We start from the raw sequence: 27,806 nt of genomic DNA on the forward strand, positions 1-27,806 counted from the left end.
CTTGGCACTTCAGAATAAATTAGATCTTGACCTGCCAGGGTGTGTCCAGAGGAAGGTAACTGAAGTGACAGGGATCTTAAAATTATGTAGCGTAAGAAACATTTAAAGCATCTTGGAAAAAAGTAGACTTGGGGAAGATATAATTCTTCAACTGTTTAAAAAGTTTTCATGAAAAGCAGAATGAGCTTATTGTGTATGGCTCCAATGAACAAAAGTTGGACAATGGATGGATGCTACAGTGAGGAGTTTAATTCAGGATAAGAAAAAAAGTTCTAAAAATAGAGCTGATAAAAATGGAATAGACAACCTGTTAGGTGGTGATAACTAGGCTGAAAAAGTATAACAGCAACTGTAGAGATGTGGCAGAGGAGATTCTTACACCATCTGGGAAGTAGGACTAGGATTAGAACACTTGCAATGTCCTTTCCAACTCTGAGGTTCTGGATTCTGGACTCTGGCTCCCATATTCCCCCACTCCGAGTTTTTTTGTTTGGTTGGTTGGTTTTTTCACTATAGTTAGGATGATTTGTCTAAATCAGAACTCTGATTTTCTCACTTTTCCACTTAAATCCCTTCAGTAGCTTGTCATTTTCCTTAGGATGAAGTTAATATGCTTCAGCATGACCCTACTCCTTTACTCTATCCCTCTTCCTTTCCACCTACCACCACCACTGGCGGATCACCTCTGCATCATTATGTACCTTTCTCCCACCTCAAGAAAATAGAAAAATAACAGTACACCAAACCTAAAGCAAGAAGAAGGGAGAAAATAGTAAAGATTAATGTGGAGATAAAGGAAATAGAACATAGAAAAACAATTGAATCAATGACCCCAAAAGTTGATTCTTTGAAAATAACAACAAAATTAACAAATCTTTAGTGAGACTGACCAAGAAAAGTAGACAGAAGATTCAACTTACTAAAGCCAGAGATGAAAGAGACCCCACCTCTTTCATACTACTGACTTCACAGAAATAAAAGGAATAGAACACTATGAACAAATGTATACCAAGCTAGATAACCCAGATGAAATGGCGAAATTGCTAGACATACACATGCTACTGAAACTGACTCATGAAAAAATAAAAAACGAAATGGCGAAATTGCTAGACATACACATGCTACTGAAACTGACTCATGAAAAAATAAAAAACGAAATGGCGAAATTGCTAGACATACACATGCTACTGAAACTGACTCATGAAAAAATAAAAAACCTAAATAAATCTATAATAAGCAAAGAAAATGTCAGTAGTGACACAACTTCCAACAAAGAAAAACTCATGTTCAGAGGGTTTCACTAGTGAATTATACCAAATATTCACAGAATGAACACCAATTCTTCTCAAACTCTTTCAAAATTAGGACCAGGCTCAGTGACTCACGCCTATAATCCCAGCACTTTGGAAGGCCAAGGCGGGCACATCACCTGAGGTCAAGAGTTCGAGACCAGCCTGGCCAACTTAGTGAAACCCCATCTCTACTAAAAATAAAAAAAATTAGCTGGGCGTGGTGGTGGGCGCCTGTAGTCCCAGTTGCTCAGGAGGCTGAGGCAGGAGAATCGCTTGAAACCAGGAGGTGGAGGCTGGAGTGAGCCGAGATTGTGCCACTGTACTCCAGCCTAGGTGACAGAGCAAGACTCCATCCTGGAGGAAAAAAAAAAAAAAAAAAAAAAGAACAGGACCTATCCCTGGATGGGTCAGTTGGTAATGACTCAGAGAAGGCAGAGCTTACTTTCAGCTTCTCTAGATGGCTGGACTCCTGTTTTTGCTCTGAAATTAAATGGGACAGATGGCTAGGCTCTGCTGTCTGATAAAACTTACTGGCTGAGCTCTGCTATCAGGCCGAGCTGCACAATTGGTGCTACAATGGCTTCTGATCAGGCAGGGGCACAGGGTGTATTCCCTGGTCAGACGGTACTGATATTTGAGTTCAGCAGCTAAACAGTGTTGCAGGAGGGACCATGAGGTTAGGTGGAGTCATTGATTGGGATGGATGGAACCAGCTGCTATGCTTAATGGCAATGGATGGTTGAGGTTTGCTGCCCTGCCTAAGTGAGTCCTTGGGTGGGCTTTAAGGTTGGGCTGAGAACTATTTAAACTCCTGGGTATGGCAGATCTAGCCTTGGCTCTTTGCCAAAGTTTGCTGCAGCGGTTGTCCCCCTCTGTGGGTGGGGTTTGGGGATGGGCTTTGAAGATGCTTCAAATGCAGTTTGAACTTCTGGGTGTGGCAGAACTAGTCCCTACCCTTTGCTGAAATTTGCTGCAGTGATCATCTTCCTCCTTGAGTGGAATCCCTGGGTAGGGTCTAAGGCAGGTCATGGAGGCTGACCATCTAGAGACTCAAGCTAGGCAGAGCATTACATCACATCTGTTAGCTGGTACCTCTGATTGGGCGCCACCGCTGACAGATACACTGAGTTACCACCAACACTGCTTTGTTACCACCTCTTTGCTTTGTTTCTACCTAACCCCAAGTGGTCTAGCCGTGCTGTTTCCCGCTGTATTTCCATAAAGTAAAACTGGAAAGGGCTTTCTGGGAAGCATCTCGGAAGCCTAGGGAAGTTGGATGTCCTCCTTTGGCTCTATTTCTCACTGTAAAAATCATGGGTCCTGGGGAATACCCTCTGTGTGGCACCGTGCCAATTTGCGGGAGTGGAAAGGGTGACGTGGTTAATGTCTTATCCTTTTAATGTCGTTTCTATTTCTCTTATCCTTTTAATGTCGTTTTTATTCAGTTCTGGGGACAATGCAGGCAACTTCAGCTTATACCCAAAGTTTGGGACTTTTACCAAGGTGTTTTTTTGTTGTTAGTTGAGCTTTCTGTTGGGCGTAGTGAAGCCTCGGACCTTCTATTCTGCCATTTTGCTGCTATCACCTACCTGCAGCTTTTAAAGTGTTTCACTACAGTTTCTTGAAAACCACTTCTACTTTGGTCTTCATGATATTTTCATTGCCTTGGCTTTCAAAGCTTCGTGCTAGCTTCTCCTTTTTTCCTCCTTCCATGAAGCTGGCTTCTAAATCAGCTCTGTTAGCACCATCTACTTTTCTTTCCACAGTCCCTCAGTCATAAAATCCTGTCTGTTTTTCTTGTGTCCTGTCTTTTGAATCTCTCTTTCCTTTCAATTCCATTGTCAAAAGTCAAATCCAGGCCCTCACTGACTGGTGCCTTAACAGTTGTCCTCTCACTGGCTATCCTTCCCCCAAGGTGTTTCTCCAATTCTTTGAAAAGCTTATTGGCTTAAGCACTGCCTTGTTGCCTTTTTCCTGCCCAGAAATCGTTAATGTTCAGGCACTCAAGAGTGTCTGATGTTATACAGTGCCTTCTGCTTCCCGCCTTTATTTACTTTTATTTTTTTCATTTTTATATAGGTAAAATTTTTAAAGTTTATTTTAAAAATTTTTTGTAGTGTACAATCAAGGGGTTTATATTCACGAAGCTGTGCAACCACCACTATCTAATTTTTATTACATCACTTCTCCCCACAAACCCAGGAGCAGCCACTTCTCATTCCCCTCTCTTCCGGCATCCTTTTCCATTCCCTGGCAACCACTCATCTTCTTTCTGTCTCTGTATTTGCTCATTCTGGATATTTCATATGAATGCAGACATATAATATGTGGCCTTTTATGTATGTCTCTTTTCACTTAGCATAATAATTTCAGGGTTCATCCATATTGTATCATACATCAGTACTTTATTACTTTTATGGCTGAATAATATCCCATTATAAGAATATACCACGTTTTGTTATTCATTCATCAGTTAATGGGCATTTGGGTCGTTTTCACCTTTTGGTTGTTGTGAATAGTGCCGCTATGAACATTTGTGTACAAGTTTTTGTGGACATATGTTTTTCAGTTCTCTAGGGTATATACCTAGGAGTGGAATATGGTAAATATATGTTTAACTTTTTGAGGAACAGCCTAACTCTTTAACAGAGCAGTTGCACTGTGGTTCTACTTACTTTGACAGGATAATTCTTTTGTTTGTTTGTTTGTTTTTTAGACAGAGTCTTGCTCTGTAACCCAGGCTGGAGTGCAGTGGCGCAATCTCAGCTCACTGCAACCTCTGCCTCCCAGGTCCCAGTTCAAGCAATTCTCCTGCCTCAGCCTCTCAAGTTGCTGGGATTACAGGCATATTCCACCATACCCAGCTAATTTTTTGTATTTTTAGTAGAGATGGGGTTTCACCATGTTGGCCAGGCTAGTCTTGAACTCCTGACCTCAGGCAATCTGCCAACCTCGGCGTCCCAAAGTGCTGGGATCACAGGCGTGAGCCACTGCACCCGGCCAACAGGATAATTCTTAATCATTTTCTTTATATAGACTGTTTTTCAATATGCCTTCCATTTTTATGCTTCCATATACCTCCCTAGAATTATCTTCCCTTTCTCTATGACTCAAAGTCCTAGGCATCTCACGAACATTTTCCCAATTGTCACAGCCTTTGGTGATTGGATGACTTAGTACTTAGAACATTCTTTTAATTCTTTAATTCAGTAAATATTTATTGAGTCATTCCTGTGTTTTAGGAGATGAGAATACTGTGATGAATAAGACAGGGTACCATCTGTCAAATAGTTCTGTGTGTGTACGTGTGTGTGTGTGTATGTGTGTATGTGTGATAAGATGTCCAAGATAAGCCTCATGGAAATCACAAAGCAAAATCTATCATAGATGCATAAAATAAAAATATAAAGGATTCAAAGCAAACTGCTACAGAAATCATCCAACCACAAAGAAAGATAGCAAGATAGGAAGAAAGAAAGTATCTATAAAACAACCAGAGAGTAATAAAATAACAGTAGTAGGTACTTACCTATCTATCATTACCGAATGTAAATGAATTTAATTCTCCAAAGAGAGTGACTGAATGGACATTTTAAAGAGACTCAACTACATGCTGTCTAAATGAGATTGACCTCACCTTTAAGGATACACATAAACTGAAAGTGAAGGGATGGAAAAATGTATTTCATACAAATGAAAATCAGAAGAGAGCATGGATAGCTACACTTACATAAGACAAAATATACTTTAATCAAAAACTATAAAAAGAGACAAAGAAGGACATTATATCATGATAAAAGAGATATAACAATATATCCCAGCATCAGAGCACCTAAATATATAAAACAAATATTAAAGAATCGAACAGAAGCAATAGATCTCAATACAATAAGAGTAGGAAACTTCATTACCCCACTTTCAATAAGGGACAGATTATCGAGACATAAAATTAATAAAGAAACACTGGACTTGAAGAACACCTTTAGACCAAATGAACCTAACACATGTAAAGAACATTCCACCCAAACACACACAAAACATTCTCCTGGATAAATCACACATTCAACCACAACGCAAGTCAGCACATTTAAGAAGCCCGAAATCATACCAAGTAGCTTTTCCAATCACAATAGTATGAAACCAGACATCAATAACAGGAGGACTTTTAGAAAATTCACAAACACATAGAAATTAAACACTATGCTCCTGAACAACTTATGTCAATAAATAAATTAAAAAGAAAACAATATCTAAAAATACCATGAGACAAACAGAAATGTAAACAATATACCAAAACTTACGAGATGCAGCAAAAACAATTCTAAAAGGAAATTTTATAGCAATAAATGATTACATCAGAAAAGAAGAAAGGTCTCATCCAAGCACAGTGTCTCACGCCTGTAATCCCAGCACTTTGAGAGGCCGAGGCGGGTGGATCACGAGGTCAGGAGATCAAGACCATCCTGGCTAACATGGTGAAATCCCATCTCTACTAAAAATCCAAAAAAAAATTAGCGGGCACGGTGGCGCGCACCTGTAGTCCCAGCTACTTGGGAGACTGAGGCAGGAGAATGGTATGAACCCGGGAGGTGGAGCTTGCAGTGAGCCAAGATTGTGCCACTGCACTCCAGCCTGAGCGACAGAAGGAGGCTCCATCTCAAAAAAAAAAAAGAAGAAGAAGAAGAAAGATCTCAAATAAACAACTTAATGTTACACCCCAAGGAACCAAGTAAATAGAGAAAAACAAAGTAAGCCAATGTTCACAGAAGAACAGAAATAAACAATAGACCATAAATAAATGTGAGGCTAGAAAAACAATATAAAATATCAACAGAACTAAGAGTTTGCTGTTTTGAAAGGATAAACAAAGTTGGCAAACCTTTGGCAGACTAAAAAAAATAGAGGACTCAAATTAATAAAATCAGAAAGTGGAGACATTACAACTGATGCCACAGAAATACAAAGAATCATAAGAGACTATTACGAACAACTCTATGTTCATATTAACTGTTAACGTTAGTTTAACAGCTCATAGTTTATAAAAAAAAATTGGACAAACTAGAAGAAATTAATGAATTACTAGACATATAAACCTACTAAGACTGAACCATCAAAAATAGAAAATTTAAAAAGGTCAATAGCAAGTAAGGAAATGTAATCAGTAAAAAAAAAAAAAAAAAAAAAAAAAAAAAACTCCCATCAAAGAGAAGCCCAGGATCTGATTGCTTTACTGCTGAATTCTACCAAACATTTAAAGAAGAACTAATACCAACCCTTCACAAACTCTTCCAAAAGGCAAAGAGGAGCTACTGCTTCCAAACTCTTTTTACAAGGCCAGCATTATCTGATCCTAGTGCCAGACAAGAACATTACACACACACACACAAGAAAAAAAAAAAAATTACAGGCTATATTATTGATTAATATAGATGCAAAAATCCTCATCAAAATACCAGCAATCCATATTCAACAACACATTAAATGAATTAATCCAACACATTAATGGATTACTTATTTGATCATAAACCCCACTTACGATTAAGTGGATTTTTATCCCTGAGATGTAAGAATGGTTCAACAAACACAAATCAATAAATGTGCCACATCACATTAACAGAATGCAGGACAAAAACCATATGATCATCTAATATGATTCAAACAAAAGCATTTGACAAAATTCAACATCCTTTCGTCATTAAAAAAACTCCAAAAATTAGATATGGATGGAATGTACCTCATCGCAATAAAGGGCATAAATGATAAGCCGAAAGTTAACATTACATTCAATAGTGAAAAGCTGAAAACCTTTCCTCAAAGATCTGGAATAACACAAGGATGCCTACTTTTGCCATTTCTAGTCAACACAGTATTGGACATTCTTGCTAGAGCAGTAGACAAGAGAAAGAAATAAAAGTCATCCAAATAGGAAAGAAAGAAATGAAATTGCCACTATTTGCAAATGACATGATCTTATATATAGAAAACCCTAAAAATTCCACCACAAAACTGTTAGGACTAATAAAAAACACAGTAAAGTTGCAGGATACAACATCAACATACAAAAATCAGTAGAATTTCTAATACTCTAACAATGAGCTTTCTGAAAAAGAAATCAAGAAAGCAATTCCACTGATAATAGCCACAAAATAAAATAAAATAAAATTCTTAGGAATAAATTTAACCTAGTAGGTAAAAGAAATGTACCATAAAAACTACAAAAAACTGATAAAAGAAGTTAAAGAAGACACAGATTAATGATGTAATATCCCATGTTTGTGGAACCAAATAATTAATATTGCTAAAATGTCCCTGAAGCAATCTACAGATTTAATGCAGCCTCTATCAGAATTCCAATGTCATTTTTCATAGAAATTTTAAAAATCTAAAATTCATATGGAACCACACACACAAAAAAAACAAATAGCAAAGGCAACCATGAGGAAAAACAACAAAGCTGTAGACATCACACAAGCTGATTTCAAGCTATATTACAAAGCAGTAGTAATTAAAGCAGCATGGTACTAGTATAAAAGTAGACATACTGACCAATGGAACAGAATATGTGCCCAGAAATGAACATTTATATGTATGGTTGATTTTCAACAAAAATGCCAAGAATACACAATGAGAAAAGAACAGGTTCTTCAATAAATGGTGTTGGGGAAACTGAATATTCAGACGTAGAAAAATAAAACTGGACCCTTATCTCATGCCATATATGAAAATCAACTCAAAATGGATTAAAGACTTAAACATAAGATCTGAAACTGTAAAGCTACTAGAAGAAAATATTAGAGGGAAACTATATGGCATTGTTCTGAGCAATGACTTTTTGAGATTTGATCCCAAAAGTGTAGGCAATGAAAGCAAAGATGAGATTACCACAAAATAAAAGACTTCTGCACAACAAAAGAAACAATTAACAGATTGAAAAGACAACCTAAAAATTGGGAGAAAATATCTGTCAGTCATACATCTAATAAGGGGATAGTCTCCAAAATACACAAAGAACACAAATAACTCCATAAAATGAAAACAAAACAAATTTTAGAAATGATAAATATTTGAAGTAATAGAAATGTTAATTAGCTGATATAATTATTCCACATTGTATTCATAAATGATAACATCATTTTATATCCCCAAAATATATATAAGTATCATTTATCAATTTACAATATAAATAAATAAGCTTCAGGAAGACAGAAGAGAATAGGGAACATTCTTGGATTTTTTTCCTCATATTCATAGTTCTTTAGTGATTCTGATAAAAGAACCTATAGAGAGAAAAAGTAAGCAACCGAAAAGAACCAAAAGTTGTTTTCACTTAGAGGCTACCTCAGAATCCTAATCCTGTTATCCTTCATTATCTAATTTTTTTAACAAGAAAGATTTGCAAATTCTCATCCCCTAAAATGTTAATTATTTTCCAATATATGCAATTTTTCTGACATGAATCACTTCTTTTCCCTTCGTTTGACCATGGCAGGAATCTAAAAGGGAGGACAGAGGAAGAAAAGCAAGGGAAATCTCAGATCTGTTTTACTATTTGCTAATATGTAGAAAAAGAAATAAGTAGAGGTTCCTCTTCAAAGGGACTTTCCTCCCAGTCTAATTGAGAATAGATATTAATCTCTCTTAGAAGCATAATTTACTCAAAGACCTGTGCTAATATTCTTAAATATCTGCCAGCTGTAATAAAGAAATCAATATACTCTGTGTTCTTAGTCCCCACATTTTAACCTAGATATTTGCCCTGGCATGCCTGAACCAGTCCAAGCAAGGGTTAGGTCACAGCCTATTTCTTTTCCTTATTTGGAAGTGTTTTTGCCTCTCTCAGCATTCCACAAGTTACTTCTTCTCTTCCTTTGTTCTCTCCTCTGCCTTTGCCTGTTTTGGGAAGTTCTAAGTTGCTAGCCAATCGAGTCAAGTACACAATGTGAGGTCCTGTTCCAGCCAACAGAAACCAGACACTGCAGCAGGGTGGATGTGTCAGGTTATAAATGACCCTATCTTCTTTGTTCGTGTGTGCTCTCATGGCAAGACTGCTAGTGAGCAGCACCCTTTCTGCAGAAAGTAAACTAGCCTTGTTGAGAGATCCTTTGTCTCAGTGTTGATTTTTGTGACACCAAGCACCCATTCCCAACATAATACAGTCACTAAAATTACACTTACAGATTTTCTGCAAATTTCCAGAGTTATCTTTACTAGCCTTGCTCATTATTCCCACTTATAACCTAGTTTTTCTGTTCATCTTTTGCTAAAATTGCCATTACAGATTTCACTTTTTACTATAGAAAGTTTCTCTAACTAATATTTTACAGATAATTAACGTACCTTGATTTTCTTTTCTTATATCCCATCAGGAATCACTTGGACATGAGATTATAGATATGGCACAGAATAATGAAAATACTGGAAAAAGACAAGCTGCCATTCAATCTCAGCATTCAGTGCTTGAGTGGGTAAGACCAGTCCACTTTGGTATCTGATGCAAGCAGTTTCCCATACAAAATCATCTGATTTATAAGTAACTCAGCCACAGGAACCAGCAAGGAAAACATACACACCCAGAATCCATGCCCCAGTCAGAACACCTAGAAATGACTGGCATCAATGCATTACTTGTTACCCCTCTTCAGTGAATGTAAAGGAGTAACTCATATATGGAAGTGGCTTATCAGCTGTAGATACTAAGTTTAACAACCAAGAGACTGGTATTTGTTGTTCATTTAATAAATTTTCTGCCCCATTCCTTCCAAAAAGCAAAACGAGATATTTATCTCTAGCGTTCAAAGTTGGGAGATAGTATACATCTGCCACAGAAACAGTTCCATGATTTGCAGCATTTGAAATGTTGGTATTTGCTAGTGTTTAGAAAGTAGGCATGAGTTAAATGAACATAAAGATAGATGATCAGGATCTTAGCTCTACCACTCAAGCTATGTAACCTTGGACAAGTAACTCAATTTTAGCAATCCTCTTTACTAAGAAATAAATAAAACCAGGAATCGTGGTGCATGCATGTATTCCAGCTACTCAGGAGACTGAAGTGGGAGGACTGCTTGAGCCCAGGAGTTTCAGACCAGCCTAGGCAACATAGTAAAACCCCATCTCTACAAAAAAATAATAATAATAAAATAGAGAGGCCTGGTAGCTCACGCCTGTAGTCCCAGCTACTCGAGAGGTGAGGCAAGAGAATGGCTTGAGCCCAGGAGTTTGAGACCACCCTGGGCAAAATAGGAAGACCCTATCTCAAAAAACAAAAAAAAGTGGGGGACACGACCAAGATGGCCAAATAGGAACAGCTCAAGCCTCCAGCTGCCAGCGTCAGTGACACAGAAGATGGGTGATTTCTGCATTTTCAACTGAGGTACCGGGTTCATCTCACTAGGTCAGTGCTGGTCCGTTGATGCAGCCCCACCAGCGAGAGCTGAAGCAGGGTGAGGTATTGCCTCACCTGGGAAGCACAAGGGGGAAAGGAATTCCTTTACCTAGTGAAAGGAAATTGAAACACACAACACCTGGAAAATCGGGTAACTCCCATCCTAATACTGTGCTTTAACAAGGGTCTTAGCAAACGGCACACCAAGAGATGATATCCTACACCTGGCCCAGAGGGTTCCACACCCACAGAGCCTCCCTCATTGCTAGCACAGCAGTCTGAGATCTAACTGCAAGGCGGCAGGGAGGCTGGGAGAGGGGCGCCCGCCATTGCTGAGGCTTAAGTAGGTAAACAAAGCTGCTGGGAAGCTCGAATTCGGTGGAGCCCACCACAGCTCAAGGAGGCCTGACTGACTCTGTAGACTCCACCTCTGGGGACAAGGCACAGCTACACAAAAAGCAGCAGAAACCTCGGCAGAGGTAAATATCCCTGTCTGACAGCTTTGAAGAGAGCAGTGGATCTCCCAGCACGGAGGTTGAGATCTAAGAACGGACAGACTGCCTGCTCAAGTGGGTCCCTGACCCCTGAGTAGCCTAACTGGGAGACATCCCCCACTAGGTGCAGACCGACACCTCACACCTCACACAGCTGGGTACACCGCTGAGATGAAGCTTCCAGAGCAAGAATCAGACAGCAACACTCGCTGTTTGGCAATATTCTATTTTCTGCAGACTCCACTACTGATACCCAGGCAATCAGGGTCTGGAGTGGACCTCAAGCAAACTCCAATAGACCTGCAGCTGAGGGTACTGACGGTTAGGAGGAAAACTAACAAACAGAAAGGACACCCACACCAAAACCCCATCAGTACATCACCATCATCAAAGACCAAAGGCAGATAAAACCACAAAGATAGGGAAAAAGCAGTGCCGAAAAGCTGGAAATTCAAAAAATCAGAGCGCTTCTCCTCCTCCGAAGGAATGCAGCTCATTGCCAGCAACAGAACAAAGCTGGACAGAGAATCACTTTGACGAGTTGAGAAAAGAAGGCTTCAGTCCATCAAACTTCTCAGAGCTAAAGGAGGAACTATGTAACCAGCGCAAAGAAACTAAAAACCTTGAAAAATGATTCGACGAATGGCCAACTAGACTAATGTAGAGAAGTCCTTAAAAGAACTGAGAGATGAAAACCATAACACGAGAACTACGTGACAAATGCACAAGCTTCAGTAACTGACTGCATCAACTGGAAAAAAGAGTATCAGTGATTGAAGATCAAATGAATGACATGAAGTGAGAAGTGTAGAGAAAAAAGAGTAAAAAGAAATGAACAAAGCCACCAAGAAATATAGGAATATGTGAAAAGACCAAATCTACGTCTGATTGGTGTGCCTGAAAGTGACGGGGAAAATGGAACCAAATTGGAAAACACTCTGCAGGATATCATCCAGGAGAACTTCCCCAACGTAGTAAGGTAGGCCAACATTCAAATTCAGGAAATACAGAGAATGCCACAAAGATAATACTCGAGAAGAGCAACTCCAAGACACATAATTGTCAGATTCACCAAAGTTGGAATGAAGGAAAAAATGTGAAGGACAGCCAGAGACAAAGGTCGGGTTACCCACAAAGGGAAGCCCATCAGACTAACAGCAGATCTCTTGGCAGAAACTCTCCAAGCCATAAGAGAGTGGGAGCCAATATTCAACATTCTTAAAGAAAAGAATTTTCAACCAAGAATTTCATATCCAGCCAAACTAAGTTTCATAAGTGAAGGAGAAATAAAATACTTTACAGACAAGCAAATGCTTCGAGATTTTGTCACCACCAGGCCTGCCCTACAAGAGATCCTGAAGGAAACACTAAACATGGAAAGGGACAACAGGTACCAGCCATTGCAAAAAACATGTCAAAATGTAAAGTCCATCGATGCTAGGAAGAAACTGCATCAACTAGTGAGCAAAATAACCAACTAATATCATAATGACAGGATCAAGTTCACACATAACAATATTAATCTTAAATGTAAACAGTCCAATTAAAAGACACAGACTGGCAAATTGGATAGAGTCAAGACCCATCAGTTTGCTGTATTCAGGAGACGCATCTCACATGCAGAGACACACATACTCTCAAAATAAAGGGATGGAGAAAGAGCTACCAAGCAAATGGAAAACAAAAAAAAAGCAGGGGTTGCAATCCTAGTCTCTGATAAAACAGACTTTAAACCATCAAAGATCAAAAGAGACAAATAAGGCCATTACATAATGGTAAAGGGAAAAATTCAACAGGAAGAGCTAACTATCCTAAATACATATGCACCCAATACAGGAGCACCCAGATTCATAAAGCAAGTCCTTAGAGACTTAAAATGAAACTTAGAATCCCATACAATAATAATGGGAAACTTTAACACCCTACTGTCAACATTAGACAGATCAAAGAGACAGAAAGTTGACAAGGATATCCAGGAGTTGAACTCAACTCTGCACCAAGCAGACCTAATAGATACCTACAGAACTCTCTACCCTAAGTCAACAGAATATACATTCTTCTCAGCACCACATCACACTTATTCCAAAATTGACCACAAAATTGGAAGTAAAGCACTCCTCAGCAAATGTGAAAGAACAGAAATTGTAACAAACTGTCTGTCAGACCACAGTGCAATCAAACTAGAACTCAGGACTAAGAAACTCAATCAAAACTGCTCAACTACATGGAAACTGAATAACCTGCTCCTGAATGACTACTGGGTACATAATGAAATGAAGGCAGAAATAAAGATGTTCTTTGAAACCAATGAGAACAAAGATACAACATACCAGAATCTCTGGGACACATTTCAAGCAGTGTGTAGAGGGAAATTTATAGCACTAAATGCCCACAAGAGAAAGCAGGAAAGATCTAAAATTGACACCCTAACATCACAAAAGAACTAGAGAAGCAAGAGCAAGCACATTCAAAAGCTAGCAGAAGGCAAGAAATAACTAAGATCAGAGCAGAACTGAAGGAAATAGAGACACAAAAAACCCTTCAAAAAAATCAATGAATCCAGGAGCCGGTTTTTGAAAAGATCAACAAAATTGATAGACTGCTAGCAAGACTAATAAAGAAGAAAAGAGAGAAGAATCAAATAGATGCAATAAAAAATGATAAAGAGGATATCACCACCGACCCCACAGAAATACAAACTACCATCAGAGAATACTATAAACACCTCTACGCAAATAAACTAGAAAACCTAAAAGAAACGGATAATTTCATGGACACCTACACTCTCTCAAGACTAAACCAGGAAGAAGCTGAATCCCTGAATAGACCAATAGCAGGCTGTGAAATTGAGGCAATGATTAATAGCCTACCAACCAAAAAAAGTCCAGGACCAGATGGATTCACAGTCGAATTCTACCAGAGGTACAAGGAGGAGCTGGTACCATTCCTTCTGAAACTATTCCAATCAATAGAAAAAGAGGGAATCCTCCCTAACTCATTTTACGAGGCCAACATCATCCTGATACAAAAAACCTGGCAGAGACAAACAAAAAAAGAGAATTTTAGACCAATATCCCTGATAAACATCGATGCAAAAATCCTCAATAAAATACTGGCAAACCAAATCCAGCAGCACATCAAAAAGCTTATCCACCATGATCAAGTGGGCTTCATCCCTGGGATGCAAGGCTTGTTCAACATGCACAAATCAATAAACATAATCCAGCATATAAACAGAACCAAAGAAAAAAAACCACATGATTATCTCAATAGATGCAGAAAAGGCCTTTGACAAAATTCAACAGCCCTTCATGCTAAAAACTCTCAAAAAATTCAGTATTGATGGAACATATCTCAAAATAATAAGAGCTATTTATGACAAACCCACAGCCAATATCATACTGAATGGGCAAAAACTGGAAAAATTCCCTTTGAAAACTGGCACAAGACAGGGATGCCCTCTCTCACCACTCCTATTCAACATAGTGTTGGAAGTTCTGGCTAGGGCAATCAGGCAAGAGAAAGAAATCAAGGGTATTCAGTTAGGAAAAGAAGAAGTCAAACTGTCCCTGTTTGCAGATGACATGATTGTATATTTAGAAAAGCCCATCATCTCAGCCCAAAATCTCCTTAAGCTGATAAGCAACTTCAGCAAAGTCTCAGGATACAAAATTAATGTGCAAAAAATTACAAGCATTCTTATACACCAGTAACAGACAAACAGAGAGCCAAATCATGAATGAACTTCCATTCACAATTGCTTCAAAGAGAATAAAATATCTAGTAATCCAACTTACAAGGGATGTAAAGGACCTCTTCAAGGAGAACTACAAACTACTGCTCAGTGAAATAAAAGAGGACACAAACAAATGGAAGAACATACCATGCTCATGGATAGGAAGAATCAATATTGTGAAAATGCCCAAACTGCCCAAGGTAATTTATAGATTCAATGCCATCTCCATCAAGCTACCAATGAGTTTCTTCACAGAATTGGAAAAACTGCTTTAAAGTTCATACGGAACCAAAAAAGAGCCTGCATTGCCAAGACAATCCTAAGCCAAAAGAACAAAGCTGGAGGCATCACGCTACCTGACTTCAAACTATACTACAAGGCTACAGTAACCAAAACAGCATGGTACTGGTACCAAAACAGAGATATAGACCAATGGAACAGAACAGAGCCCTCAGAAATAATACCACACATCTACAGCCATCTGATCTTTGCCAAACCTGACAAAAACAAGAAATGGGGAAAGGATTCCCTATTTAATAAATGGTGCTAGGAAAATCGGCTGTCCATAAGCAGAAAGCTGAAACTGGATCCTTTCCTTACTCCGTATACGAAAATTAATTCAAGATGGATTAGAGATTTAAATGTTAGACCTAATACCATAAAAACCCTAGAAGAAAACCTAGGTAATACCATTCAGGACACAGGCACGGGTAAGGACTTCATGTCTAAAACACCAAAAGCAATGGCAACAAAAGCCAAAATTGACAAATGGGATCTCATTAAACTAAAGAGCTTCTGCACAGTAAAATAAACTACCATCAGAGTAAACAGGAAACCTACAAAATGGGAGAAAATTTTTGCAATCTACTCGTCTGACAAAGGGCTAATATCCAGAACCTACAAAGAACTCAAACAAATTTACAAGAAAAAAACAAACAACCCAATCAAAAAGTGGGCAAAGGATATGAACAGACAGTTCTCAAAAGAAGACATGCATACAGCCAACAGATACATGAAAAAATGCTCATCATCACTGGCCATCAGAGAATTGCAAATCAAAACCACAATGAGATACCACCTCACACCAGTTAGAATGGCAATCATTAAAAAGTCAGGAAACAACAGGTGCTGGAGAGGATGTGGAGAAACAGGAACACTTTTACACTGTTGGTGGGATTGTAAACTAGTTCAACCATTGTGGAAAACAGTATGGCGATTCCTCAAGGATCTAGAACTAGATGTACCATATGACCCAGCCATCCCATTACTGGGTATATACCCAAAGGATTATAAATCATGCTGCTATAAAGACATGCACATGTATGTTTATTGTGGCACTATTCACAATAGCAAAGACTTGGAATCAACCCAAACGTCCATCAGTGACAGACTGGATTAAGAAAATGTGGCACATATACACCATGGGATACTATGCAGCCATAAAAAAGGATGAGTTTGTGTCCTTTGTAGGGACATGGGTGCAGCTGGAAACCATCATTCTCAGCAAACTATCGCAAGAACAGAAAACCAAACACCGCATGTTCTCACTCATAGGTGGGAACTGAACAATGAGATCACTTGGACATGGGAAAGGGAACATCACATACCGGGGCCTATTATGGGGAGGGGGAAGGCGGGGACGGATGGCATTGGGAGTTATAACTGATGTAAATGACGAGTTGATGGGTACTGACAAGTTGATGGGTGCAGCACACCAACATGGCACATGTATACATATGTAACAAACCTGCAAGTTGTACATATGTACCCTGGAACTTAAAGTATAATAAATAAATAAATAAATAAAAATAAAAATAAAAAAATAAGAAAACAATTTGTGGCTCTCCCACATCAGTAGAGAGCTATGATTCAATTCAATTTTTTTTTTAGAAAGGTGCAAAATGTGTCTTAAATGGATTCTAAACAAGTTGGTGACTCACCTGTGAGGAACTTTTCGGAAAACATTGTAAAATCTCACGCAGCAACTCCTCTATGTTCTAACCCACTTGTAACGTAAGGAAACAATGCAGTTCTTTCTTCTAGTGTTGTCTTGAAATAAATCATTAATGCTTGCCTCTAAGTGAAGAAGATGCCAGGTTTCCCAGATACATTTAAAATTTTTGAAGACACTGTCTTCCGTAAAACCAAAGAAGGAAAAGCATTTCATTGGTGAGGCAAATAAGATTAGGTCACATCATCAATGATCTGTCGTCCCTGGAATCTTCAGCCTGGGCATCCTCCACATACAAACAGCAATGGTTTGCCACGTTCAAAGAGCAGAAGACCATGAAGTTGAAAATGAGAACGTCAAATAAAGAACACCTTGAAAAGAACAGCATGAGTTGTAAAAAGCATGCCAAGGCTGGGGAGTTCAGCTGGTAGACAACTGTTGAGTTTAACTTCAGCCTTGACTTCCTGCCACTTATCAACTGCAACATTAGTTTCAAGCACAACACACAGAATCATCATGTAGTAGAGTACAACCGGAATTCTTCCAGAGCAGTGAGAAATTTATTTGCACTGGAACTAGTAAATATTATATCTTCACCCTTAAAAATAACCAGGAAAAGGGGTGATGAAAATGAATAGGAAAATTCTCATTTTTCTCTTATGTATCTGCTGTAATTTCCTACAAATAACATTCCAAAAGAAAAAATACAACAAATGTCAGAAATGCATAAACATTGTCAGGAAGCATATGTCAATAGCATATGTCAGGAAGCAAAACAGGATCTCAGTCACTACAGTAGCTGCTGTATTATTTTTGGCATGTCTTTCTCTACGGATGTGGAATTTAAACAAAGAAAGATCTAGAACATAGGCAAAGATCACAGTGTCCATGGTACACTGTGGTACACGTGTTTTGTGTTGTTTTGTTTTGTTTTTGAGATGAAGTCTCGCTCTGTCGCCCAGGCTAGAGTGCAGTGGCACACTCTCAGCTCACTGCAACCTCTGCCTCCTGAGTTCAAGCAATTCTCCTGTCTCAGCCTCCAGAGCAGCTGGGATTACGGGAGTGTGCCAGCTAATTTTTGTATTTTTAGTAGAGATGGGCTTCACCATGTTGGTCAGGCTGGTCCTGAACTCTTGACCTCAGGTGATCTGCCTGCCTCAGCATACCAATGTGCTGGGATTACAGAAATGAACCACTGCGCCCAGCCAGCTGGTACAAATTTAAACATCACCTCTCCCCAGGACATCGATCTGGCACACCAGTTCCAACAGGCCAGCATAGTCCCTTTGATCGCCTGAGTGATCACATTAATATTCTACTTTTTTGGCCTAACATGTGGCATCCATTGCCCCAAAGGTTAGATTAGAGCTTGATTCTTTCTGAAGCAATCTAAAATCAATTGTTTTAAAACTTTCCCAACATGCAGGAGAATGAAATATCCATTCCTATTCCTAGGAAAAAGTCTACAGCACACTTCCCATTATTTATTTGTCATGTCCTTCTTAGTGTAACAATTAGAGTTGTATACTTCACAAATTCTGAATTACAAAGTGCTTCCCCTAAACCATATATGCCTCTTATTTTGAGTTGATACCATATTTACCAAGTAATTTAAGGTGAGAGCACCAGAAATTCTTTGCATTGTGGTAATTTGATGTCATTGGGTAAGACCATATACTTAATATAATTATTTACTATTTATTACATGAGGTTCAATTATTTATTTACATTGCTGCCTCCCACCGCTCTGTCATAATCTTCACGAGGGCAACCACTATGATTTCTTTCTTTCTGCTTCCTCATTATCTTAGAATATACTTAGTACATAGTAAACAATATAGTTAGGTATAAATGAAGGAATGATTTACATTCTACATTCATACCTTTCTATCCTGTTGCCCTCAAAACACACAAAGCCTATAAAATATAATGCCATTTCATACATATCTTTTTCCATTTTACAGTCTCTTGCTCTATTTTTAAAAATATATTCCAGCTAGTTTATGAGATAAGAAATGTCAATGATGATATTGTATCTTTTTGCCATAATCACAGGATGAATAATGTACTTCCAGAACTAGGACCGTGAACACTCTGAAGCATCCTTTCCCAGCAATGGCAAACGATGTACGGTAGGTGATGCTCTCCAGATGTCTTCCATTTTGAATCAAGTGAATAAGTACAGTAGCATTTGCTCTGTACATGTTGTACATACATCAGGTACACATGAAGTGTTGATGAATGAATGATGGAAAGGTTAGTCTGCAGGCAATAGCAGTGGTCTTCCTAGGGAACAGGACAGGGGCTTTGGTATAAAGATATTTCACAAACAAAGCTCCACCTGAAAGTCCTGTGCAAAGGATGTGATGGGAAGTTCTTTTGTTTCTTTCCGTAATGAAAAACTCTGTCTTGAACATCACCTGGCACATTAGTAAGGAGGTGGCAGTAGATGACATCAGAAGCTTAATTCTCCCCAAATTTATAATGAATCCATGATTATTTATTAAAATGTACAATCACCTCTAACTGCACCCAGAGATGTTCTATTTGTACATTTCCTTTCAGCATTTTATGTATTTTTTACGTAAGTGAGATCACACCACATGGATCTTTACATCTTCCTTTTTGCTTTTAATATAACAACCAATTCTCAATTACCTGGCTCATAAATTCTTCAATAACAAGAAGAGCTGGAAGCTCCTAGGGCAAAATTGAGTATGTCTGAAACGAATATGGCCAATTCAATCTCTTCTTCACATTACTTTCCCTCTGGATTAAATGTTCAGGGAGAAGGTATAGATTTTAAAATTACACTTCAGAACATCAGCGGTGCTGGAAATTTTGTCTGAACTAAAGAATCAGACAGTGGCTCCAGCCACAGTTGTCTGCACTTCCAGTACCTCTGAAGATGGGGCTGAAGAAGAGAAAGAAGGGGTTCTATTTGTTTAAAAATGATTTTACTTTGAAGAGCAGGTTGTAAAATAAATATTGGTATAGCATAAGCTTGAGATGAGTCACCTATTACATTACATACTAAATGTAACACCTGGGGCATTACATTTAGTATGCTTTGTTTTGAGGGCAACAGGATAGAAAGGTATGAATGTAACTCATTCCTTCATTTATTCTTAACCACATTGTCTACTATGTATCAAGTATATTCTAAGGTAATGATGAAGCAGAAAGAAAAAAATCATTGTGGTTGCCCTTGTGAAGATTATGACACCATGGTGCGAGGCAGCAATGTGAACAAATAATTGAACCTCGTGTAATAAACAGTAAATAACAATATTAAGTATATGATCTTACCCAATGACACTATCCCTCTCCCATTCCCCGCCCTGTTCCTCTTCCCGTCCCAATGCACAGTAACCTCTGGAAGACAATACCTGGAGGCCTAGGGCTCTCAATAAAATGGCTATAAAAACTGTTATAGGTAGACTCCGTGATATTATAACATATCTGTCATTCTGTCAGCATTTAGCATACATGTCATTTGTGTGCATCCTTCATCATTACAGAGTTCAAATTAAGAAGTAAGAATCTTTGTGAAAGGCAGCTGCTGATACTTAGGGCAGTGGCCAAATTTCCTGCATTCAAATACCAGTGCTGCCACCCATGGGGTGTATTACCTTGGACAAGTTACTCAACCTCTCTGTTCTTCTGTTGTATCTTACATAAAATGGGAAAATATTAGTATCCACTTCAAGTAGATGTTGTGGACAGTAAATGAATTATTACATGTAAAGAGTTTAGGATGACACCTGCAACATTGCAACCCCTCCTCAAAGAGATACAATTAACACAGAGGTAGGAATCCGAACACCAGACTCTTCTGATCTCTCATTCATTTGTCCAGACCAAAATTACAGAATTTTCCTAGCCCATGTTTCCTGATATATTATAGGAAACTAATAATAATTCATTTCTCACTAAGATGTTAGAAGAAAACCAACTTTGAGACACTTTGAATCTCCAAAAAAGTTTCCCATGATATTTAAATTATGAACTGTTCTAATTTTTAAATAACTTTCATATTATAAAATAATATATACTTATTGAACATTCCAGATATTAAGTTAAATGTCATCCCATCTTCTAGAGATAGCTTTAACGTTTTAGCATACATTCATCAAGTTTTTCTACGCATGTTTTTTGATTTTTTTGTTTGTTTGCTTTTTTGTTTGTTTTTGAGACCGAGTCTCACTCTGTTGCCCAGGCTGGAGTGCAGTGGTGTGATCTCGGCTCACTACAAGCTTCACTTCCTGAGTTCATGCCATTCTCCTGCCTCAGCCTCCCAAGTAGCTGGAACTACAGGCGCCCACCACCACGCCCGGCTAATTTCTTTTTATATTTTTAGTAGAGACAGGGTTGCACCGTGTTAGCCAGGATGGTCTTGATCTCCTGACCTTGTGATCCACCCACCTCGGCCTCCCAAAGTACCGGGATTACAGGCGTGAGCCACCGCGCCCAGCCACTATACATGTATTTTTATGGTAAAGTATTTTTTGTTGCTACATTTTAAGTACTGTTGGAGGCTGGAAAAAGTCACTTCATAGTGGTTCAGAATGAGCAATTAAATGACTATGAAAAGGTTTGACTGCTCTTGTACTTTCTGCAGGGCTCTGAAAAGTAAAGCTAGATAAAAGTCAAGACAAGTGATAGAGACTACCTCATCACTCACACCGACCAGTTACAATGCAGCCAAAGTACATTTTGTTTTCAATGCAATTAATAACCCATGTGGTTCCTTGTAACACTTTTTAAAATAAATAATAACCTAAAGTAAAAGAAATATGCATTAGTTTTCTCTCTAATGGCCTTTCTAAACCTCTGTGAGGCCCTAATTTGATCATGGCACAGTCATTCCTAATCCTGGATACATACCCAGGACCATTTCCCTGTAATTCCTAATCCAAAATCCACTACTAAGAAATCTCATATGTCATCCTTACAATGGTATGAGTTACTAATGAGATGTAAAAGTTAAGGATAATACAAGTTTTTCATACAGCTAGGTACATTCAATTTTCTTTTTACTCTGAGATTATGCTCTCACACTTGATGTTAAAATATCCTTCTTAATGAAATGGAAGTGTGATTGTAACTTTTTTTGGAAATATTCTTACTTGGAAAAATAAACATCAGGCCCTACATTTTTTACATTGATTTATGAAATACATAAGTCAGTGAGCCTCCCCTTAAAAGATACCTTCTGTTAGTAGTGCTTTTACATTTTAGAAAAAAAATTTTTTGAGACAGTGTTTCTCTCTCACCCAGCCTGGAGTGCAGTGGGATGATCTTGGTTCACTGCAACCTCTGCCTCCCAGGTTCAAGCGATTCTCTTGCCTCAGCCTCCTGAGTAGCTGGGATTACAGGTGTGTGCCACCAAGCCCAGCTGATTTTTGTGTTCTAGCAGAGATGGGGTTTTGCCATGTTGGCCAGGCTGGTCCCAAACGCCTGGCCTCAAGTGATCTGCCCACCTCAGCCTCCCAAAGTGCTGAGATTACAGGTATATTTTAGAAATTTAATTGAAAAGAAATGGTAAGAGAATATGACATACATGAGAACTGCCTAGATACCTTATTGTTAGTAACAATGTTGCTGTTGTCATTATGGCTACATTCTTCTCCTAGGGACATGGAAAGATTGGACGTCCCCACCTCTGAAGTTAAGATATGCCAGATGGCCTGCTTGGCTAATTAAATATAAGATGAAGTTACATGTATTTCTCATGGGTAGAAATGTGAAGAGTTAGAGCGTGGCTTACCTTTACCATGCCAATCAACAAGACTCCAGATGGGGCAGGGTGCCAGGCTGGGTTTCACAGTGAGAAGCCTGGACTAAGGCATCATGAACAGATCTCAGGTGACCCACAACAGACAGGCAGCATGAGACAGAAAAAGACTTATGCTAGTAGCCACTGAAACATCAAGACTGTTTGTTACCAATACTGAAGAGTAGAATTGCTTTTCAACAGAATAAAAGATTTGAGGATATAAATTCCCTTACAATTTAAAGAGAAGCAAAAGATTTGAACATATGCTTCACCAAAGAAGACATGTGAATGGCAAATATGCACATGAAAAGATGTTCAATCTCATTACCCATTAGAGAAATACGAAGCAAAACCACAGTGAGATCAATGAGATACCATAGAATACTTATCAGAATGACTAAAAAAAATACAGACAATACCTGAATACAAAAATACAATTTAACTAGATCTCTAATATATTAATAGTGGGAATACAAAATGATACATCCACTCTGGAAAGTAATTTGGCCGTGCACTGATAACATTACACACACACTTACTACGTGGCCCAGAAATCACACTCCTAGATATTTACCTTGAATAGTGGTTGGCAAACTACCTCCATCAGTCAAATCCATCTTTTATTTTAAGAGTGCGGTACGCCCGGGCATGGTGGCTCACGCCTGTAATTCCAGCACTTTGTGAGGCCAAGGCAGGCAGATCACGAGGTCAGGAGATCAAGACCATCCTGGCTAACACGGTGAAACCCTGTCTCTACTAAAAATACAAAAAAAAAAATTAGCCAGGCATGGTGGTGGGCGCCTGTAGTCCCAGCTACTCAGGAGGCTGAGGCAGGAGAATGGCATGAACCTGGGTGGTGGGGCTTGCAGTGAGCCAAGATCACGCCACTGCACTCCAGCCTGGACGACAGAGCCAGGCGCCCTCTCAGAAAAAAAAAAAAAAAAAAAAAAAAAGCGTGTGGTACACATCCACATTCATCCATTTACATATTATCTCTGCCTGTTTTTATACTATAACAGCAGAGTTGAGTAATTGCAACAGAGACCACAAAGTCCACAAATCTTCATATATTTACCATCTGAGAGCCAGGCGTGGTGGCATGCACCTATAGCCCCAGCTACTCTGGAGGCTGAGGCAGGAAGATCACATGAGTTTGGGGCTGCAATGCACTATGATCACACGTATGACAGCTACTGCACTCCAGCCCAGACAACACAGTGAGATCCCGTGACTTTACAAGACAGAAAAATTACCATCTGGCCCTTTATAGATAAAGTTTGCCAACCTCTTCCCTAGAGAAATGAAAATTCATATTTACAAAAAAAATATGTACATGGATGTTTATAGCACATCTGTTCATGATCGTTAAAAACTGAAAACAGCCCAAACATCATTCAACTAGTGAATGGATTTACAAACTGTAGTCCATCCATAAAATGGATATTATAGCAACAAAAATGCACCAACTATTAACACAGGCAACAACTTGGATGAATCTCAGAAACATTTCGGTGAGTGACAGGAGTCTGTTTCAAAAGGTCACATGCTGTGTGATTCCATTTATAATACTTTTGTGAAGATAAAACTATAATGATAGAGAACAGATCAGTGGTGTCCAGAGGCTACAGGTCAGGGGGAAATGCGACTACGAAGGCAAGTACGATGGAGTTTTGTGGGATGGTAGGACCAGTTTCCTGACTGGTGGTGGTTACACTAACCTATACATCTGCTAAAACTCACAGACCTGTAGACCAAAAAAGTACATTTTAGCATATATTAAATGTTTAAAGCAGGTGGAGTACTGCTCTCTCCCATGAGGCATATACAAGACCTTTAATAATCTTTTTAGTTCCTAATGAATAATAAATAATACAGCAATCTTGGCCAAGTATTTAATATTTCCTAAGACATACCTCAAGGATATTAGTAAAAACGCAAAACACACCAACTTGCTAATCCAGTAATGAAAGCAAAAAATTATTACTTCGCTAAATGAATAGTCTTAGAATTAGAGTCTGTTCAGAGCAGAATTCCTGATGCTGCAGATTGTTCATCCCCTCTCTGCTTGGGTTACACATGCAGGCTTCCACAAATGGGCCATAGCAGACTATGCCAGGGGCCCAGCTCATGCCATCAAGTGTCAAAAAGGACATGTTTTATTCTCTGAGAGTTTATCTCTGACTGTGTGATGAACACACAGGGGAAGCTAAACAACTGGACCAAAAGGGGTTGAGTTTGCAGAGTGGTCCCCCCACCCCCATGAGGGTTTGAAAAGCCTGTTTGCACGATAGATACCAAGAGCTAACAGGTGAGCCTGAGAGTAACATAAGGAAGATGCTAGGAGAGAATCGAAAATGGGCCTGAGCTCCAAGGAACCAGGGGCAAGCAGGTCCTTTCCTAGCCCTGGAGGAGTGAAATAACAGAGAGAGGGAGAAGAGAGACACACTTTGAAAGTGAAAGACAACAGCTTCCAAAAATAGGAAGCCCTGAATGTTCTTGAAATGAAAGAGAACAGTCAGAACCTTCTCACAGGTGTTTATTTGCTCCAGAATATTGATTTTGTACTTGTAGCTAGGAGCAGGCACAAACTCAGCTAGAGGCACTACCTGTGGTATTTAACCAGGCAATCTCCCTTTCTTCTTGTTCCAATTATTGCCCTTTGCCCTTCTTTGCTGGCTCTCCAATCCCTCCGGGCGCATGCGTGTGCACACACAGGCACGTAGTTCCCCATCTCAGCCCCAGCATGTGCTCTAGCACTGCTTTAAGGCATTCTTTTCCATTGTGTCCCCTGACCTCTGTACCCCAGCTCCCCCCATTTTTTGGCTCACATGGTAGGACCTGGCCTCCCACTTTATCTAGTTTCTTCCCCAGGAATAGAGATGGGACAACAGCGAACACTTTGTGGAGAGAAAATCTGCCCAGAGGCTTTGTCTCTGCTAAGTTAGATGCACATTTTTTTCTAGCTTGAGATGTAAGCCAGGCTGGATGACATAGTGAATGACAATTGAACTTTCACTTCAACCTGAGGATGAGCTTAACAATATACCATTTGCCAAATGAAGAACTTATCTCATAATCGTGTTTGAAAGCCCTGGTGATACATTTGAAAAATTGATGTTGTCTTGTGGATGCTAAATATCCCAGTAAGCTCAGGGTATTCAAACCAACTCCATGAATCAGGGCATCTGCAGAAGGCAGCAATGAGAATGGGTGCCCCTTGCTAAAGGGGAAGATAGAGTGCCCCACGCCAAGTACGAAAGGACTTAGAGTGTAAGGAGTCTTTGCACCAGACACTGTGTTAAGCATTTATATGTCTGACGTTCAAACACATTCGAATGTTCAGCAATACATCAGGAAAGTAATATTACTCCCATTTTACAGGTAAGAAAACTAAGGCTTACAATCTTTTATAGATATATATTTTTGTTTGTTTTTGTTTTTGTTTTTGTTTTGAGATAGAGTCTCGCTCTGTTGCCAGGCTGGAGAGCAGTGGCGCGATCTCGGCTCACTGCAACCTCCACCTCCCGGGTTCAAGTGATTCTCTTGCCTCAGCTTCCTGAGTAGCTGGGATTACAGGTGCCTGCCACCACACCTGGCTAATTTTTGTAATTTTAGTAGAAACAGCGTTTCACCATGTTGGCCAGGCTGGTCTCAAACTCCTGACCTTGTGATCCATCTACCTCAGCTTCCCAAAGTTCACAGGCCAGAATAACTGGACCCTTGGGGAACACAGCCACCTCAAAAGAAAGACAACCAGAGAGCACTTGCCAAAGTATGGGAACAAAATAAGAAATCACATGCCACCCAAATGAAGTATGAAAGGTAGAATAGTAGAAGTACACAACAGATCAAATACATAGTAGAATAGCTACATCTTAAAAACAAGTTATTAATGAAGGAAAGATCAGATGGAGGAATTCTTGCAGACAGAGGGATAGCAGGAAATGATTTAAAAAGATGGGAAATGTAGAAGCAACGCCGAGGTAAGTAGAAAGTGTAACGTTAGCCTAGAGAAAGGATGAGAAGACCTAAAAAGTCAGGCAAGCAAATTTATTAACCTGCCGGGCTGCTCCTTAACAGTCAGAGGAGGCAGCACCTGAGCTTACAGGCTAGGGGGTGTAAGTATTTTCTGGAGAGGGTGTGGGGGTGTTTAGGGGCTTTTGGGGTGTGTCTACATCTGCAATTGTCAGTTCTTGCCTTACTTGGCTCAGGGTATCAGGATATGGTTTAGCCTGGGAGTGGTTATAGCTGTACCTGTCATTCTGGGAACTTGGGGCAGGGGCAACTTTTTGGAAGAAATATAAACTGCATTTAGGGGAGGGGGCTTGTTGCATTCTTTTGGGGTCCTTAACATTCCAGCCTTTTAGTAGGTAACAGAAGAGGGGCACCGTTGTCATCCGGCTGCTTCCTGCTGGGTAGGGGCGACGGTTAGTGGGAGAGGCTGGATGGTAGGGACTGCCATTCCTGCAGCTGTCGGTGTCCTTGGAGTAGCATCATGCCTTGTACTGTTCCATGGGTGAAGGCTCTAATACCATCTCGTAAAACCTGGGTAAGGAGACGTAAGAGGCAGGGGCCAAATGCTAAAAGGAGAAAAACGGTTATGGCAGGGCCTAGGAGGGGCAGTAGCCAGGGTGCCTAGGAATTACAAAACTACTGGGACCAGGACTCTGAAAGGCATTGACTGATTTTAGAAGCTTTTTATTATTATTATTATTATACTTTAAGTTCTAGGGTACATGTGCATAACGTGCAGGTTTGTTACATATGTATACTTGTGCCATGTTGCTGTGCTGCACCCATCAACTCGTCAGCACCCATCAACTCGTCATTTACATCAGGTATAACTCCCAATGCAATCCCTCCCCCCTCCTCCCCCCTCCTCCCCCCTCCTCCCCCCTCCTCCCCCCTCCCCCCCTCCCCCCCCATGATAGGCCCAGGTGTGTGATGTTCCCCTTCCGGAGTCCAAGTGATCTCATTGTTCAGTTCCCACCTATGAGTGAGAACATGCGGTGTTTGGTTTTCTGTTCTTGTCAGGAAACAACAGGTGCTGGAGAGGATGTGGAGAAATAGGAACACTTTTACACTGTTGGTGGGACTGTAAACTAGTTCAACCATTGTGGAAAACAGTATGGCGATTCCTCAAGGATCTAGAACTAGATGTACCATATG

The 27,806-nt window shown here is 39.5% G+C and overlaps 1 long non-coding RNA gene across 2 annotated transcripts in view; it reads right to left on the reverse strand.

Annotated features, from left to right (window-relative positions):
• Nucleotides 1-27,806, reverse strand: part of LOC144333696 (uncharacterized) — a 298,635-nt gene that overhangs the window by 186,126 nt on the left and 84,703 nt on the right. Inside the window, exon 3 of one of the 2 annotated variants that reach the window (XR_013402627.1) lies at nucleotides 27,042-27,182. The exons of the other annotated variant lie outside the window; for it this stretch is intronic. This is a non-coding gene — a long non-coding RNA (uncharacterized LOC144333696). Of the gene's footprint in view, nucleotides 1-27,041; nucleotides 27,183-27,806 lie in introns of those variants that run through there. 2 annotated transcript variants of the gene reach the window in all.

This window comes from Macaca mulatta, chromosome 13 (assembly GCF_049350105.2).
Source record: "Macaca mulatta isolate MMU2019108-1 chromosome 13, T2T-MMU8v2.0, whole genome shotgun sequence".
NCBI classification, from domain to species: Eukaryota; Metazoa; Chordata; class Mammalia; order Primates; family Cercopithecidae; genus Macaca; species Macaca mulatta.